General features: G+C 43.4%; 1 protein-coding gene across 4 annotated transcripts in view; it reads right to left on the bottom strand.

Annotated features, from left to right (window-relative positions):
* The window catches only part of THRAP3 (thyroid hormone receptor associated protein 3), a 62,245-nt gene extending 45,846 nt beyond the window's left edge, over positions 1 to 16,399 (bottom strand). For 3 of the 4 annotated variants that reach the window (XR_014807462.1, XM_084963880.1, XM_021095929.2), the window contains exon 1: positions 16,340 to 16,399. The gene's annotated coding sequence lies outside the window, so the exon portion shown is untranslated. Of the gene's footprint in view, positions 1 to 15,723 lie in introns of all 4 variants that reach the window. The other variant, XM_084963881.1, reaches the window with a different exon arrangement.
* Positions 16,400 to 17,840: the final 1,441 nt, after the last annotated feature.

Here is a 17,840-nt window from a genome sequence, read left to right as displayed (position 1 = left end):
TGTGCCACAGAGGAATCTCTGCTTCATCTGTAAAACTGGTTCCTACTACAAAGGGTTTTGAAAATTAAACTAATACATGTATAAAGTTACTGCAACAGTGCTTAGTATGCAATAATAATTAATCACGCCAACATCGAAGCAACACTGAGCAAAAGACAAGACTTCAACTAGCTGGTACAGGTAGTCATATGGTCATTAAATAATTATGTTCTCTTAAGTCAGAATTTGGATTTATGACAGACTTAAAAATATAAGATATTACATCGTCAAAATCTCTTAAAGCAGTAGAATACTCTGGCAACAAACCTAAACCTATACTTGATCCCAGGCTGAATGAGTCTGCCCCCTAAATGACACCATTATTCTGTGCCCCAAGTTCTCAATTTACAAGAGGGATCAACACACCATCTGTGCACCTGACAACTCCTTCCAAGATGAGTTTTTAAAATCTTGCTCTCAGGCTATACAGAGGTGACTTGAGGCAAAACAGTAACATTCCCCTCTGAATCCTATGGCCCACCCAGCATGTAACACAGTAGAAATCAAAGAGCTATTTTTCTAGAATTTACTTTTTTATCCCATTACAAAACTTTTTTTTTTTTTTCATCTTTTGTCTTTTTAGGGCCACTCCCACAGCATATGGAGGTTCCCAGGCTAGGGATCTAATTGGGGCTGTTGCTGCTGGCCTATGCCAGAGCCACAGCAACGCCAGATCCAAGCCGTGTTCTTAACCCACTAAGCAAGGCCAGGGATCAAACCTGCAACCTCATGGTTCCTAGTTGGATTCATTTCTGCTGTACCACGACAGGAATTCCTCATTACAAAACTTGTATAAGCTGGAGTTCCCGTCATGGCCCAGTGGTTAACGAATCCAACTAGGAACCATGAGGTTGCGGGTTCAATCCCTGGCCTTGCTCAGGGGGTTAAGGATCCGGCATTGCTGTGTGCTATGGTGTAGGTTGCAGATGCGGCTCGGATCTGGCATTGCTGTGGCTGTGGTGTAGGCTGGCAGCTACAGCTCCAATTGGGCCCCTAGCCTGGAAACCTCCATATGCTGCAGGAGCGGCCCTAGAAAAAGGCAAAAAGACAAAAACAAAACAAAACAAAACAAACAAAAAAAAAACTTGTATAAGCCATCACCATTTCCTTACAACATATTTCCTTGAGAACTACTAGTCATGCAACATTATTAGACTATTTTGCTCCATGAGGGCAAGTACCAGATCAAACTCCCTTTTGTATCCCCAGTGTCTAGGTATGTCCTTAACGACAAATAAATGAACAAATATTGGAGATATAATGCGTTTTTTTTAAAACTATGGTAAAATATCCCTAAGACAGGAGTTCCTGTTGTGGCTCAGCAGTTAACGAACCCGACTAGTATCCATAAGGACTTGCCTTCGACCCCTGGCCTTGCTCAGAGGGTTAAGGATCCGGTATTGCCATGAGCTGTGGTGTAGGCTGGCAGCTACAGCTCCAATTTGACCCCTAGCCTGGAAACCTCCATATGCTGCGGGTGCAGCCCTTAAAAAAAAGAAAGAAAAAAAGAAAAGCAAAATTCTTAACACAAAATTTACAATTTTAACTATTTTTAAGCACAAGGTACAATTCGGTGGCATTTAGCACATTCGCACTGTCATGCAACCATCATCACCATTCATCTCCAGAACTTTCTCATCTTCTGAAACACAAACCGTGTACCCATTAAAGAGTAACACCCCCACCACCGCAACTTCTACTTTGTCCCTATGAATCTGGCTACACTAGTTACTGCACATAAACAGAATCACACAGTATCTGTTCTTTTTATATCTAACTTATGTCACCTAGTACAACATCTTCAAGATTCTTCCATACTGTAGCACATATACAGTCTTTTACTGTTGTTGTTGTGTATGTTTTTGGCCATGCTTGAGGCATGCAGAAGTTCCTGGGACAAGGACAGAACCTAAGCCACAGGAGTGGCACCAGATCCTCAACCCACTGAGCCACCAGGGAACCCCAGCTTTTAAAAAGGGAAAAATGGGAGTTCCCGTCATGGTTCAGTGGTTAACGAATTCGACTAGGAACCATGAGGTTCCAGGTTTGATCCCTAGCCTCACTCAGTGGGTTAAGGATCTGGTGTTGCCATGAGCTGTGTGGTGTAGTTCGAATACACAGCTTGGCTCTCCTGCACTGCTGTGGCTGTGGCGCAGGCCGGTGGCTACAGCTCTGATCAGATCCCTAGCCTGGGAACCTCCATATGCTACAGGTGTGGCTCTAGAAAAGACAAAAAAAATATAAAAATTAAAAAAAGGGAAAAATGTACAAAATCATAGAATTTGAGATATTAAACTGTTTCATTTGCCTGAGCAAACTAAAACGTTTAATTCTTTTTACATAGCATTTTTCATTTTAATAATACATGCACAGCAAAAATTTCAAACTGTGCAAGAGTATATAATGGAAAGAGGTCTCCTTCCTAATTTCTGCCCTCCGTATCCTCAATTTCCAGTCCTCCTCTCTGGCTTAATTTTTTACTTTGGAACAAAACTGCCATCCACATGACACCCTGCCTTAAGGACATCCTATTAGTAAGACTCAGCTGGCCTATTAGAACCAGCTATCCCTTTGTTCTAAAAATACTAACACAGACATGCAAAACAATGAAGAGAAAAAAGATATATACTTTTTGCTTTTTAGGGCCGCACCTGCACCATGTGGAAGTTCCCAGCCTAGGTGTCAAGTCAGAGCTACAACTGCCGGCCAACACAGCCCAGCAATGCAGGATCCAAGCTGCATTTGCAACCTACACCACAGCTCACAGCAACGCCGGATCCTTAACCCACTGAGTGAGGCCAGGAATGGAACCCAAATCCTCATGGATCCTAGTCGGGTTCATCAACCTCTGAGCCACGAAGGGAACCCCTGGACAGAAAGTATTTTTAAACATTTTACAAGTATTTCACTGAGTTAACAATGAATGCACCCAATAGATAATGACTTTGCTAGGCAGCACACTGAAGCAAGGAAGAGCACAGGCAGAGTTCCTTTGTGGCACAGGGAGTTAAGGATCCAGTGTTGTCAGTGCAGCAGCTTGGGTCACTCCTGTGGCAAGGGTTTGATCCCTGGCTAGAAACTTCCACATGCTGCCGGTGAGGCCACCAAAAAAAAAAAAAAAAAAAGGAAAGAAAAGAAAAAAGAAAGAAAGAAAGAAAGAAAAGAAAGAGTACAGCCTCTGGAGTCACATAAAAACTAGTAAAACATTCTGACTCTTTTAAGTCTCAATTTCCAGATCTATAAAATACAGACCACACTATCTCATCAGCTACTACAGTGACTAAATGAGGAAAACGTCTAAATCATTGGACAGTGCCTAGTAATACAGCAAGCACTCAAATAACAGTAATACGTAATTGTTCGTTTCCTTCCGGGCACTGCGGAAAGGCACAAAGATGAATCGGAAAATCTGTGCCCTTCCAGGTGCTTATAATATAAAAGAGCATTTACCTCTGCCCAGTATTATCCTTATTCTGCCTAGAATCTGGTATTAATACAACTTCCAGCCTATATTTATAATTTTTATGGCTCTATCTCCAAATCTCACTAAAATAGTTACTTATAAAAATAATTGGGACTTGTAAAAAAAAAAAAAAAGCAAAGAAAAAAAATTTGGGACTTAGAGTGCTAGGGAAGAGAAAATGCTCATTATCATCAGACCCTGTACTGGGTGTGTAGCCTTGAGGAGGTCTACTGCTGGCTTTAATCAAAGAGCAGAGAATCCATAAAGTTCCCATTGTGGCTTAGTGGTTAATGAATCCGACTAGGAACCATGAGGTTGCGGGTTTGACTCCTGGCTTTGCTCAGTGGGTTAAGGATCCGGCATTGCCGTGACCTGTGGTGTAGGTTGCAGATGTGGCTCGGATCCTTCGTTGCTATGGCTCTGGTGTAGGCCGGTGGCTACAGCTTCAATTAGACCCCTAGCCTGGGAATCTCCATATGCTGCAGGAGTGGCCCTAGAAAAGGCAAAAAGACAAAAATTAAATTAAAAAAAAAAAGAGCAGAGAATCTTGTGATTAAGACACCACGCACTCTAATCTGACCCAGAATATCAGTTATGAACAAATCTCACTAGAATTAGAGTCACCGAGGACTGAGCAGTAGAAGGACTTCTAGAGACCATTAGCCTTTACGACCCTTCTAGTTTTACAGAAGGGAAACTGAGCCAAGAAAAAAGGAAGAGACCTGCCTAGGAAGGTGAGGAAAAACTAAAGCTAAAGACCCTTGGTTCTCAGTGTGTTCCAGTTCTTTCCACCTTCTACCTGTTAAAGAACTTTAAACCACAAAGTCCAGTCTACTCTGATTTCTCACTTTTCTTTCCAGTTACTTATTATCTAAGACGATAAAAACAAACAAACAAAAAAAACCTTTACTGTGTCTTTGCAATCTGTCTTTCCTAAATAATCTTATTATTATTCGGCTAAAATGTACTCTATTGGAAGCTATGGGGGATGCTACATAAGAATGAACCTAATTCTCTAAAAGCCTATTTGTAAAGAAATTGTATTCAGTAAAAAACTCTTAATTTTAGAGTTGGAAAAGTAGATAGTACATTCAGAGTATACCTTCCACATCCACTTAGTTTTACTAAAAAAGAAACGCATACACACATATATATCCAAAACTAATTTGATCAGTAACCCATTTAACCCAGAGCATCAGACCATGATAACAAACTTCTAGATAAGTCACATCTGCTTTCATCTGTAAACAAGCAACAACAGAGACTGAATTTGATGCCAGAATAATCTGTTACAAATATTTGGGATAGATTATTTCTGACATCAAATTCGGAAATGATCATGTCATACTGGAGAACCTACTAAAGTATATTCATCTTTGGAGTTTTATTCTTGTTTCCTTTCAAAATTACAAACTGGGGAGTTCGTGTCATGGTGCAGTGGAAACAAATCCGACTAGGAACCATGAGGTTGCGGGTTCGATCCCTGGCCTAGCTCAGTTGGTTAAGGATCTGGCATTGCCATGAGCTGTAGTGTAGGTCACAGATGCAGCTTGGATCTGGCGTTGCTGTGGCTGTGGCACAGGCCAGCAGCTGCAACTCCATTTAGACCCCTAGCCTGGGAACCTTCATGTGCTGTGGGCATGGCCCTAAAAAAGCAAAAAATAAAATAGCAAATTGGAAGAAACTACTAGATTTGACACAAAGGTCAAAATTACTTCCCACAGTACCGCCAAATTAAATTTTCAAACTTACCATCAGAAATAATCTTATCAGCAATTTGGGAAATCTACCCAAAATGTCCATATATTCTTGTTGTGCTCTTTTTTGAGGGGGTGAGGCACAGGGGACATGCCCATGGCATGTGCAAATTCCCAGGCCAAGGACTGAACCCATAGCACAGCAGTTAACAACACCAGATTCTTAACCTGCTGCACCACAAGGGAACTCAACAGTTGTTAATTTTAAATATAAACTTGCAACTGCTTTGCAGCTGATGGTAACTCATAATCAATTTACAAACACCATTAGGAAAAAACAAGACCCCTCTTCCCACAAAATACCAAATCCCAAGGCTGCTGAGCCACTCCTAAGCAGAGTATTCCTCACAAAATCCATCTTTTTTCCAAAATACTTATAAACAATGTAACTGCTCACTAGAATTAGCCCTATACTCATAAGTTTAACCTGGAAAAGGGACTGCTATAAAGACCAGTCCCCTTGTGGCACAGCAGAAACAAATCCGACTAGGTTCCATGAGGACGTGGGTTCGATTCCTGGTCTCGCTCAGTGGGTTAAGGATCCAGCATTGCTGTGAGCTGTGGTATAGGTTGCAGATGCAGCTCGGATCCCGTGTTGCTATGGCTCTGGTGTAGGCCAGCAACTACAGTTCTGATTAGACCTCTAGCCTAGGAATCTCCATATGCCGCAGGAATGGCCCTAGAAAAGGCAAAAAGACCAAAAAAAAAAAAAAAAAAGAGAGAGAGAGAGAGAACTATGTGGTCTGTTAAAGTGATTCTTGCAAATGGAGTTTCCCCTTTGGAAGACTCAATTCAGCTGTTCCACTCATGCTAGCCATGACTTAACAATCCTGCCTATTTCCTGGATCTGGTTTTAGATTACATTGATATTTTCCCAATTTCTCATGGGTAAAGTTAAGAAAGTTTTAAGCCTGGGAGAAAGGTATTAAGACCACTACACAAAGTATAAAGGCTACTATACAAAGCCCCAAATAAGTCAGGACTTCAGATTCAGAATATTAATGAATATTAAAACAAATCATATGGAGGAGTTCCCACTGTGGTGAAGTGGGTTACAAATCCAACTGCAGTGGCTCAGGCTCCTGCAAAAGTGTGTGTTCAATCCCCAGCCCAGCACAATGGGTTAAAGGATTCTGTGTTGCCAAAGCTATTGCTTAGATTCAATCCCTGACCCAGCAATTTTCATACACCATGGGTGCAGCCATAAGACAAAAACAAAAACAAAACCAATCATGTGCAAGAAGTAAAATCAGACCCTTCCCTCGCAACAGACAAAAACTCCAAGTGGACTTAAAAAAAAAAAAGGACATAAACACTAAATGTGAAGCTTTAAAACATTTAGAAGAAAAATTTTAGAAGAAAATATAGGAAAACATCTGTACAAATTCAGGGTAGAGGATATGAAACATGATATTATAAGTATAAACCTAGAGTTCCCATCGTGGCGCCATGGTTAATGAATCTCACTAGGAACCATGAGGTTGGGGGTTTGATCCCTGGCCTCGCTCAGTGAGTTAAGGATCGCTGTGAGCTGTGGTGTAGGTCGTAGACATGGCTTGGATCTGGCGTTGCTGTGGCTGTGATGGAGGCCAGAAGCTACACCTCCGATTTGATCCCTAGCCTGGGAACTTCCATATGCCACACATGTGACCCTTAAAAAAAAAAAAAAAAAAAAAAAAAGCTGTGAATATTTTCTAAAGGAAACTAGATTACACCAAGAACTACTATATGAAAAGATGAGTTTTGTACATATAATGTATCCAAAAAGTGTATTCAGAAGTTATAATTTAGATTTGAACAACGGTTTCCCACACACAAAAGGAGTAAAGGCAGGAGGATGAACAACACAGAAGACAAAGCCTGTGTCCCTACAGCTTTGCAGTGATACTTAATACCAAACAAGGAAACCAAAGATCCTCTCCTCAAAAGCACCTCCTATTTCTTGTTGGCAGCTCTAAGATGAGTTACCAGAGTAAGATCAGGTGAGAAGAGCAAGGGCGAAATTCCAGATGGAGTAACACATTGTTATAATATTATAGATACTATACAACATATGCAACAAAAGTTACAGCTTATGTATACTTTTGACCAGCACATAAAATCTGTTCCCTGGAGTTCCCATAGTGGCGCAGCAGAAATGAATCCGACTAGAAACTATGAGGTTGCGTGTTCGATCCCTGGCCTCACTCAGTGAGTTAAGGATCTGGCGCTACCATGAGCTGTGCTGTAGGTCACAGATGCGGCTCAGATCTGGTGTCACTGGGGCTGTGGTGCAGGCCGGCAGCTGCAGCTCCAATTAGACCCCTAGCCTGGGAACCTCCATATGTGGCAGGTGCGGCCCTAAAAAGACAAAAAGACAAAAAGACAAAAAAAAAAAGCTTAGTTTCCTAACAACCATAGCAATAATTTAGTTGGCATTTCATCATCTATAAAACAAGACACCCTTCATTTGCCTTGTACAGGACTAAATAAGATAATGAATGTAAAGTGCTTAAATTAGCATTTACTTTCAAAAAAATCTCGTCTATAAATGTGCTTCCTTAACATTGCGGTTGACCTTACATTCAGGTTTGCTCAAGACAGTCAGTTTATACTTGCTCCAATACATTAATAGCATCCCCTTTCTCAAGAGTATCCTGGTTCAAAAAGACAAATTAAATGGTCACAATATTAATTTGAAAAAAAACAAATCTAACTTAAAACAAACATCATTTAATCAGAGGAAAGGGAATTACTCCAGCTGCTGAAAACACTTTGCTAAAAGTGGAGCACAAAAAAATCCCCTATTAACTACCCTCATCATGTATGTATCCTCCAGCACTAAACAGTCTCTGTAGCAATTAAAAAAAAAAAAGGGAGGGGGGAGACAATAAGCCAGCAACCAAGTATATTCTCTTCCTCATTCTATACTGTCATTCAATATTCAATGTAGTGAATTGTTATTCACTATATTCAAGGCCCCAGCTGGTTGAATGATGCAACAATTCATGCTTGCTGAAGGTAAAATGTCCAGTAAAAACATGTGACAAACAAACCTGAAAGCGAAAATAGTCCAAAAAAAGAAGCTAGCTAAGTTCTCTGCTATGAACAAAAACATCCACCATTATCCCAGAATCAACATATCACCTTCTCAATTTTCCAGGAAAACACAAGGAATACCACAATCGATACACTTAGTCCTGAAGTAAGAGGTTTTTTGGGATTTTTTTTACTTTTTAGGGCTGCACCCACAGCATACAGAAATTCCCAAAATAAGAGGTGGGAGCTGCAGCTGCCAGCCTACACCACAGCCACAACAACATAGGATCTGAGCTGCATCTGCGACCTACACCGCAGCTCGCAGCAATGCCGGATCCTTAACCCACTGATGGAGGCCAGGGATTGAACCCGAATCCTCACGGATGCAAGTCAGGTTTGTTACCACTGACCCACAATGCGAACTCCCTGAAGTAAGGTTTTAAGTCTTACGCTTTCATAATAAACCAAAGAGGTTTAGCTCTACCTCCTCCCCAGTTCCTTACTGTCTACCCTTACGATTCAGAAATATACCCAAACTATTACCACTGACCTAAAAAGACGGCATTATAGGAAGCTTTCTCCTTCTACATTACATATTTCTCCAATGCCTATTTTTTTCAAAAAGGACCTGTGAGCAGGGGAAACAAAACTGAAGACAATTATCTGCCCTGCCAAGGCTGCACCTTGCTTCACTAAACCCTGGGGTAAGGGTGGGAGGGCCTTAGGGAACTCAATGGTTTATCTTTTTAACAATAAAATGTTAAGCAAAACCTCAAAGTATGAAATATCAATGCAGCACCTCTGATTGAAATGGGAGTGGGCTATTCAGAGTCTGGCCAACACAACCTCTTTCTCTCTTGTTGCTCCAGTGGCACTTCCCCACTTCAGAGTATTTTAAAACCCCCAATCCAACCTATACTTGGCTAAGTTTACCAAAAATTCAAGGACAATTATCACAACCTACTTACAGAGTTACCTGTTTTACAGAATAGCCTTTAAAAGTTGAGTTTTGGAGTTCCCATCATGGCTCAGTGGCTAACGAATCAGACTAGGAATCATGAGGTTGCGGGTTTGATCCCTGGCCTCGCTCAGTGGGCTAAGGACGTGGCGTTGCCGTGAGCTGTGGTGTAGGTCGCAGATGCAGCTCGGATCCTGCATTGCTGTCACTGTGGTGTAGGCGGGCAGCTACAGCTCTGATTAGACCCCTAGCCTGGGAACCTCCATATGCTGTGGGAGCGGCCCTAGAAAAGGCAAAAAGACCAAAAAAAATTTAAAAGTTGAGTTTTAAATACCAATTTTTATAATTCATATGCAATAGATGTACACATTTTAAGGACCCAGTTCACTGAGTTTCAACAAAATATACCATGCAGGAGTTCCCTGGTGGCTTAGTGGTTAAGGTTCCAGCACTGTAATTGCTGGGGCATGGGTTCAACACTTGGCCCAGAAACTTGTACATGGCATAGGCACAACCATACACGTGTGTGTGCATATATATGTATACATATATGTGTATACATATATATATATGTATACATATATATATGTATATACACATGTGTATACATATATATATACTGTGTAAACACCACCCCAAGCAAACAACAGAACATTTCCATCACGCCAGTAAGTATCCCCTCGCCCCTCTGCAATCTCCTCATCTGCCACCTGAGTAAGCTAGCACTTAACAGTGGGAACATTTTCAAAGACTACCACCCAGTCAACCATCTGTTTACTCCCATATTGATTCATCCTTTCTCTCAATATTTACTAAGCCTTCTCTATGTAACAGAGAACACCCTAGGTATGGGGATTCAGCAGTGAATCAAACAAATCCCTGCTTCACTCTCTAAAGAGGTGAAAACATAATAGATGAAAGACAAACAATATAATGCCCCACAAAAATAATGCAGGGTTGGGGGGAGAGCACTGGTTGTTGAGTGGAGTACTATTAAAGAGAGGATAGTCAAGGAAAGCCTCTCTCAGAACGTTTTCCAATGTGACACGTGCATACAAAAGGACATCAAAATTGCCAAAGCCAAGAAGGCGATACAGCAACTCCTTGACAGCTAAGCAATAAGACTTTCAAAGTATACAAAGCAAGGCTTCGTAAAAGATCACTTTACTACATCTGAAACAAGAACTTATGTTAAAAACTTACTCAGTTTTTTTTTTTTTTTTTAATTGAGCAAGCCCACAGTCTGGTAGCCCTAGGTTTTTGTCAAGACCCTAGGACATATCTTCTTAATACATCGGGACCACCTTCTGGGAAGCTGTGATATAAAGGAAGAGTCCTGGGGTAAGGAGATCTCTAGAGTAATTTTGGTTTTCGGGTTGCACCTGTGGCATCTGGACGTTCCCCAGCCAGGGATCGAACTGTGCCACAGCAGTGACAACGTCAGATCTTTAACCCACAAGGAAACCACTCTAGGGTAACTTCAGAAAGCAGTTTCACCTCTGTGACTTCCTCTATCAATCCTTTATGTATCCTGTCCTTTTCATTAAAATAGAAAAAAAGAAAAATGAGTTATTGGCATACCCACTGTGGCTCAGCAGAAACAAACCCAATTAGTATCCATGAGGATGTGGGTTCGATCCCTGGCCTCACTCAATGGGTTAAGGATCTGGCATTATGGTGAGCTGTGGTGTAGGTTGCACATTCAGCTCAGATCCTGCGTTGCTGTGGCTATGGTCAGCAGCTGCAGTTCTAATTTGACCCCTAGTTTAGGAACTTCCACATGCCTCATGTGGATCTTTTAAAAGAAAAAAGAAAAGGAGTTCCCGTTGTGGTGCAGTGGTTAATGAATCCGACTAGGAACCATGAGGTTGCGGGTTCGATCCCTGGTCTTGCTCAGTGGGTTAAGGATCCGGCATTGCTGTGAGCTGAGGTTTAGGTTGCAGACACGGCGGATCCTGTGTTGCTGTGGCTCTGGCGTAGGCCAGTGGCTACGGCTCCAATTCAACCCCTAGCCTGGGAATCTCCATATGCCCCGGGAGCAGACCTAGAAAAAGGCAAAAAGACAAGACAAAAAAAAAAAAAAGAGAAAAGAAAAGAAAAGAAAAAGAAAAAAGAAGAGGATTCCCCGTCATGGTGCAGCAGAAACAAATCAATTAGTAACTATAAGGTTGTGGTTTCGATCCCTGGCCTCACTCAGTGGGTTAAGGATCCAGTGTTGCAGTGAGCTGTAGTACAGGTCGCAGACGCGGCTGGGACCTGATGTTGCTGCGGCTGTGGGGTAGGCTGGCAGCTGTAGCTCCAATTCAACCCCTAGCCTGGGAATCTCCAAGTGCTACGGGTTCAGCCCTAAAAATCAAAAGAAAAAAGAAAAAAAAAAAGAAAATTGAATTATTAATTCCTCAAAAAAACACAGGATTACTGAAAGCAAAGCAATGGACTTCACATAAGCATATACATAAATAAACACACACACACACTTCTCCACCCAAACACACTTTTGGTTCTTATGCCTCAGAACAGAGCCAAAAGTCTTCTAATTGGACATTCAGCAACTTCTTTTTGTTTGGCTTTCTACCTTCTGAAACAAGCCAAGCTGTGCAGTTAGTGCATTCCAGATACTAAAAAGCAAATCAGGCAGAACAAAAATGAGGACACTGCATATGTGCCAGCTAAAAGGCATGGGCAGGGGTCAGACCATTGCCTTTTGCTTTCGAAAAGCACTTGGGTTTCTTCAAATTGGAAACAAAATAACTTAGTGTTTGGGTCCCTGCTACCACCACCACCATCTCCCTCTTCTAAAGTTATCTAAAATCTTCTTTTAAAAAAAGGAAAGAAATAAAGCACCCAGACAGAAAAAAACAAACAAACAAAAAAAAACCTTTAATAGCGATCTCAGGACCTGTCCCAAAGATGGCTGCTGCAAGCAGAAACACGGTCCATGGCTGCCAGATCAGATCTTTCAAAGCAGCCTGAATCCACATTTTTACATGAAATTTCCCTGTTTTTTAATGTTGACAACTAATTCAAATTTACAACACTGTGTGAGCCAAACAAAACACATCTGCTGACTGGATTTAGTCCACAAGCCTTCAGTTTTCAACCTCTACCATAAAAAGAAAAACACATGGTAGAGCTCTAACTCTGTGGTAGAAGGCACACCCTGTGCTTCCAATAACAAACTATCATCTGAAAAATACACTACAAAATACACCAACAAGAGTTCCCATCGTGGCGCAGCAGAAATGAATCTGACTAGTAACCATGAGGATGCAGGTTCAATCCCTAGCCTTGCTCAGTGGGCTAAGGATCCGGTATTGCTATGAGCCGTGGTGGAGGTTGGAGACACGGCTTGGATGTGGCATGGCTGAGGCTGTGGCGTAGGCCAGCAGCTTTAGCGCCCATTCGACCCCTAGCCTGGGAACCTCCATTTGCCATGGCTGCAGTCCTGAAATACAAAACAAAACAAAACAAAATACATATGTATGAACATACATGTGAAACCCTTAATGCTTGGAAGGAAGGCAAGAAGAAAATTATCTTACTCCTTACACACTAAGGTGCTCCATTTCTACCACAAAAATAGGAACTGTAAACAAAAGCCAGTGGAAGAACAATAGGAAATGGATATGGATTTTAGTGAAACTGAACTCACTAATGTTCAGCTTCCTCAGTATGGGCATTAGCCCATAACTTCTAGACAAAAAGAAAACCTGCTTTTTCAATGACATGGTATTTACTTTGGTTTAAAACAAGCTAAACAAGAGCTCCCTTGAGAGTCTAAGATAGTCAAACTTTCAGAAAGGGTACCCATGACTCTTAAGTCTCCTGGTAAACTGTGGGCAATTACTTTATGGATTATAAACCTGCACTACGAACTCTAGAGTGCTGGTTCTTAAACTATAAGACACTAATGAATCTGATGCGGAAGCTAAGAAAACACCCTCCCTCACAAAAACATTAAGAGTTCAGGAACCCTCTGTAGTCCATGGATCATGGACTAAGCACGTCATGCTCTAGAGAGTATTAAAACTAGGTTATCTCCAAACACTGCCCTCCTTCCCACTGGTGCCTCTCCACTCCCATCTCTCTACTTCAGGCAACTATCATCTCCCACGCTGGACTAGTCCAACGGCCCCTGAACTGACAGTCCCCACAATCCATTTCCCACATCCCTGCAAAAGTGAATCTGAAACATACATCAGGAGGCTTCATGGCTTCCCTCAACAACCTCACCTCTCCATCTCACCTTTCACCACTTTCCTCGTTATGTGTGAGCCTCCCCTGGCCTCTTTTCAGTTCTGAAAATACACTACACTCTTCCCACCTTCTAGCTTTGGCACTTGCTCTTCCCTCTACACCTAGAACGCCATCTTGATGTCCTACAAAACTGTCTCCTCACTCTCATCCACAAAGAACTTCTCTGACCGCCCTTGGGTCTCTCCTTTTATTGGTGTCTGTCAAGTCCCCTGCTTGATACCTCCACTTCACTTCTCTCAGTTTGTAGTTTATTTGCTCACCTGTTGCGTCTTCCCCCATTATACTGTAGGCTCCCAATATGCAAGACCCCTTCTGTCTCACACTCCCCTGTACTCCCTGAGCCTAGCACAGGGCAGGTTCTCAGGCACTATTAATTGTATCATTTGTCTCAGATGTTTACACAATGAGCATGTGAAGCAGCCTACCAAAATCTAACATTTGAGAGCATAGCATTAACCATACTTCCTTCAATTCAGGATGTCACTATGCCCAAGAGAAATAGGCTAACACCATAAGATTCTTAGTGGTTAAGTCTATCCGTTCAAAAAAAAATTAATAAGTCATATATTCTATGCACTCTTGTCAGCCTCATCCCTCCTCATCTCAGTGCTAGTCTCCAAGCTGCCGCCCTCTAATGGCTCAATGCAATATAGGACACTCTGTAATCCATAAATTCACTGACTAAACAAAATTCAAAAAGTACCTGTACTAGCTATGTCATTAAGTAAGATGCTAAGGAGTTCCTGTTGTGGCTCAGCCAAAATGAATCTGACTAGGATCCATGAGGATGCAGGTTCCATCCCTGGCCTTGCTCAGTGGGTTAAGGATCCGGCTTTGCCACAAGCTGTGGTGTAGGTGGCAGATGCAGCTCAGATCAGGTGTTGCTGTGGCTGTGGGCTACAGCTCCGATTGACCTCTAGCCTGGGAACCTCTATATGCCATGGGTGCGCCCCCCCCCAAAAAGACTGGTGTTAAAAAACAAATGAAACATGCTAAAGAATTACTACGATTGCCCTTGCTATTATTACTACTATTACCACCACTACCGCTAAAATCAGACTGTACCTAGCCTGCAGACTAAAAACATCAGGCCCAAAGTTCCCGTTGTGGCTCAGCGGAAACGAATCTGACTACTAATCATGAGGATGCAGGTTCTATCCCTGGCCTCGCTCAGTGGGTTAAGGATTGGGGGTTGCGGTGAGCTTTGGTGTAGGTTGCAGACACGGCTCAGATATGGCTTGCTGTGGCTGTAGTATAGGCCAAAGGCTACAGTTCCGATTTGACCCCTAACCTGGGAACTTCTGTATGCCATGGGTGCAGCCCTAAAAAGACACATACACACATAAAACCATCAGTCCCCCAAACCAGAGATTTTTCACTGGCGCTAAGAGATTTAAAACACAAAGAGATGGAACTGTACTGTACATAAAGGCTTTTAGTTAAACGGTTCCTTACAGAAACTTCAATTGACCTCTTTTGCAAAATACAATAAAGTCTAAATGGGTGCAGGAAAAAAAAATTTTGGTATCGCTTAGGTATGTACACTTGTTCACAAATTTTCCAGCAGAGAATAAACTAAGCCCAATTTGTCACACAAGTTGTTCATGGCAGCAGCCATTTTTGGCTCTTTAATAGGTTTCTAACTATATAATAATACACACATCGGGTCATCTAGATAACAGGACAGACTACAACAAACAGTATTTCCACAAACTAGGGAAGGGAAGGCCATCTGAAAGGGAAAGAAAATGATGATGTGATAAAGGCCTTTCCACTGCGGTCCCACAATCTATAAATCCTAAAAGTGGTGATAACGATAATAGTACGTAATACTTGTCGGTAACGAGCTAAGCGGTTTTCAGCTTAGCTCATCTAATCGTCACAGTAACCCTATAAAGTGGCCACTGTTACTCATCACTATTTTGCAGATAAGAACACTTGGAAGTGAAGCCCCTTGACTTGAAACCTAACTTGAACTCGGGCAGATGGCTCCGGGATCCTTCTGTTATGCTGCCACCAGAATCTTCATTGGCTCTCTCTTGCCAGGCTCGGATACACTCTCAGGTGTTTCCTTCAATCCAATTAATAACCTCCCCGTAAACACTGTACTACCACTAATGGCTTCGAACTTTTGGGCGCCAGCGCTACTTGCCAGCTTCTGCCCTAAGATTAAATCCAAGAGAACAGCTGATAAAAGTTCCCTGGGTGCTAGGGAAGGCAAAGAAAATTACCTCACTGAAGCAGAACACAAGCCGATGGATGACTAAAGGAAGGCAAGTCGGCCTCACCTCCAGTCCAAGAGACTGAAATGAAAGTGGGCGCACAAATGTTCCCGTGGCTGATAAATTTGGACTATGCCTCCTCTGGCCACAAGGCAGAAAGGAACGGAAGAGGTACTAACATTTATTGAGTGCCAACCACATGCGCCCTAGAAGACAGAACCAGGCCAATGGAGATTAAGTGGGGGGGAGGGTACTCAAGAGTTCCGGGAAAAGGAGAAATCCAAATAATGGGGTTCATCCGACTAAAGGGGGAGATGAAGGAAATGAAGGCCTCTCCCTGGCAGCTTTCAAGGAAGCGAAAAAGGGTAGAAGCTGCTCCGGAGAAAAGGCGGCCCCGAACGTCGGGATCTAGGCCGGAGCAAGGGGAAGCCCTGAAGGGCGGGGAGGGGGAGGAGCCGGAGAGAGCGGGGCCCGCTCAGAGGAGGCCGGGGGGTAGGCGCGGGGGAGCGGCTCCGCGCCAGGGCCTGCCAGAGAACGCTGAGCCAGCAACCGCAGAGAAAAGCTAAAAACGAAATGACTAAAACCGATTGAGCCGCCCCAATCCCGATCAAGGGCCCTCACTTACCTGGGCCCACCGCAGCGATCGCAGCTGCAGCCTCGCAACGGCACAACCGGCCCGAACCTCGCCCCCGCCCGACAGCGCGCCCCGCGTCCGCGCTCTCTGACGGCGGTAGCGGCGGCGTCGCCCCGAGGCCTCCTGGGAAATGTAGTCTTAGGCCCGGCCCTTCTAGCCAACTTGACGGTCTACGGAACTACGTTTCCCACAAGGCAAGGCGAGTGTTGGGCCCGCCGCTTTGCGTCACGAGCCAGGTTGTTGGCAGTCACGTGGGCTGCTCCAATCCCCCCCTCCCCCCGCCTGGGTGGCCTGGGGAAGAAGGAGGGAGGTGGACGGAAGGGGCGGGGGCGTTGCTGACGCCAGGGCCCCCACCATTTTGGAACCATCCTGTAGGGAGGGCCTGAGCCCCACCTACTCGTGGCCTGCCTGCGTTGTGGAAAAGCCTGAAGTGTGAATCCGCTCGCTTGGCGTTGGGTGTCTGCCTTGCCACCTCTCGCTTTGTGACCTTGAGCAAATCTTCTCCCCTCTCTGAGCCTCAATTTCCTCCCCAAGGAAATGAGGCTCGTAATTTCTACTCCGCTGAATTGTGAGGCTCCGAGAAAGTAAGGCGCAAGGAAAGCGTCTAGTCTCCTGAAAGCGCGCCTCAAAACGAAGTTGTTTTTGTGATTGTGTGACTTCCTATGGAGACCCAGAAGCCCACCTGGGCAAAGCTCTCTCCAAACTCGTCTCCCGCCACCGCTCCCCCCCACTTCCGTGACAAAGGGAGTAGGTAAAGAGGTTTTCAGTAAAGGGGTGTTCGGAAAGTGTTCTCCTGTGAAGCTCGTTAAAATGGATGCCATCACCTATTGAACCAGAGGTTTCCTGGGAAGTACAGCTTTGGAATGTGCATAATAAGCAAACCTCTCTAGTGATTCTTTTGCACATATAAGTTTGAGAGCCAGGGCTTTTCCACGGGGTTTTTGCATAGGCTGGTTTCCGCTAGAATTCCCGCTGTACTGAACTTGAATCTTTTAAGACTGAGCTCAAAAATCACCCCTTCTGTGAAGCTCTCCAAGTTTACTAGCTCCTCCTGGTCCCTGTCCTCCCATAGTACCTTTCCATCTTATTTTATAGTTATCAAAAACTGTGTTTGTCTTCCCCATCAGACTGTGAGCTGAGAACAGAGATCTGTTTTGCTGGAGTTCTGCATCCCCAGGGCAAAGTAAACAGAATAAATGTGAAAAGATATTGAAGGAATCTACCTTTCCTGCAAGAAAAACTCACCAGGCTCAACTCAAATCTTAGTGCCACCATCAGCCTTCATGCTTACTGGCCTCACTGCTTACTCTTTTTTTTCCTTCTTTGAGCACTTACTGTGAGCTGCATGCTGTGTAGTGCTTCTTAAAAGATTCTGATTCAATTTAATTGTCTTTCTTTCTTTTTTTTTTTTCTTTTTCCTTTATAGGGCCGAACCTGCAGCGTATGGAATTTCCCAGGCTAGGGATTGAATCAGAGCTGCAGCTGCTGACCT

This window comes from Sus scrofa, chromosome 6 (genome assembly GCF_054392235.1).
Source record: "Sus scrofa isolate SSC_HxYL_T2T_F1_AM1 chromosome 6, Sscrofa_HxYL_maternal_Yorkshire_Landrace_v2.0, whole genome shotgun sequence".
NCBI lineage: Eukaryota > Metazoa > Chordata > Mammalia > Artiodactyla > Suidae > Sus > Sus scrofa.
Note: the sequence above shows the minus strand (reverse complement) of the source record. Positions and strands in the feature narration are given on the sequence as shown.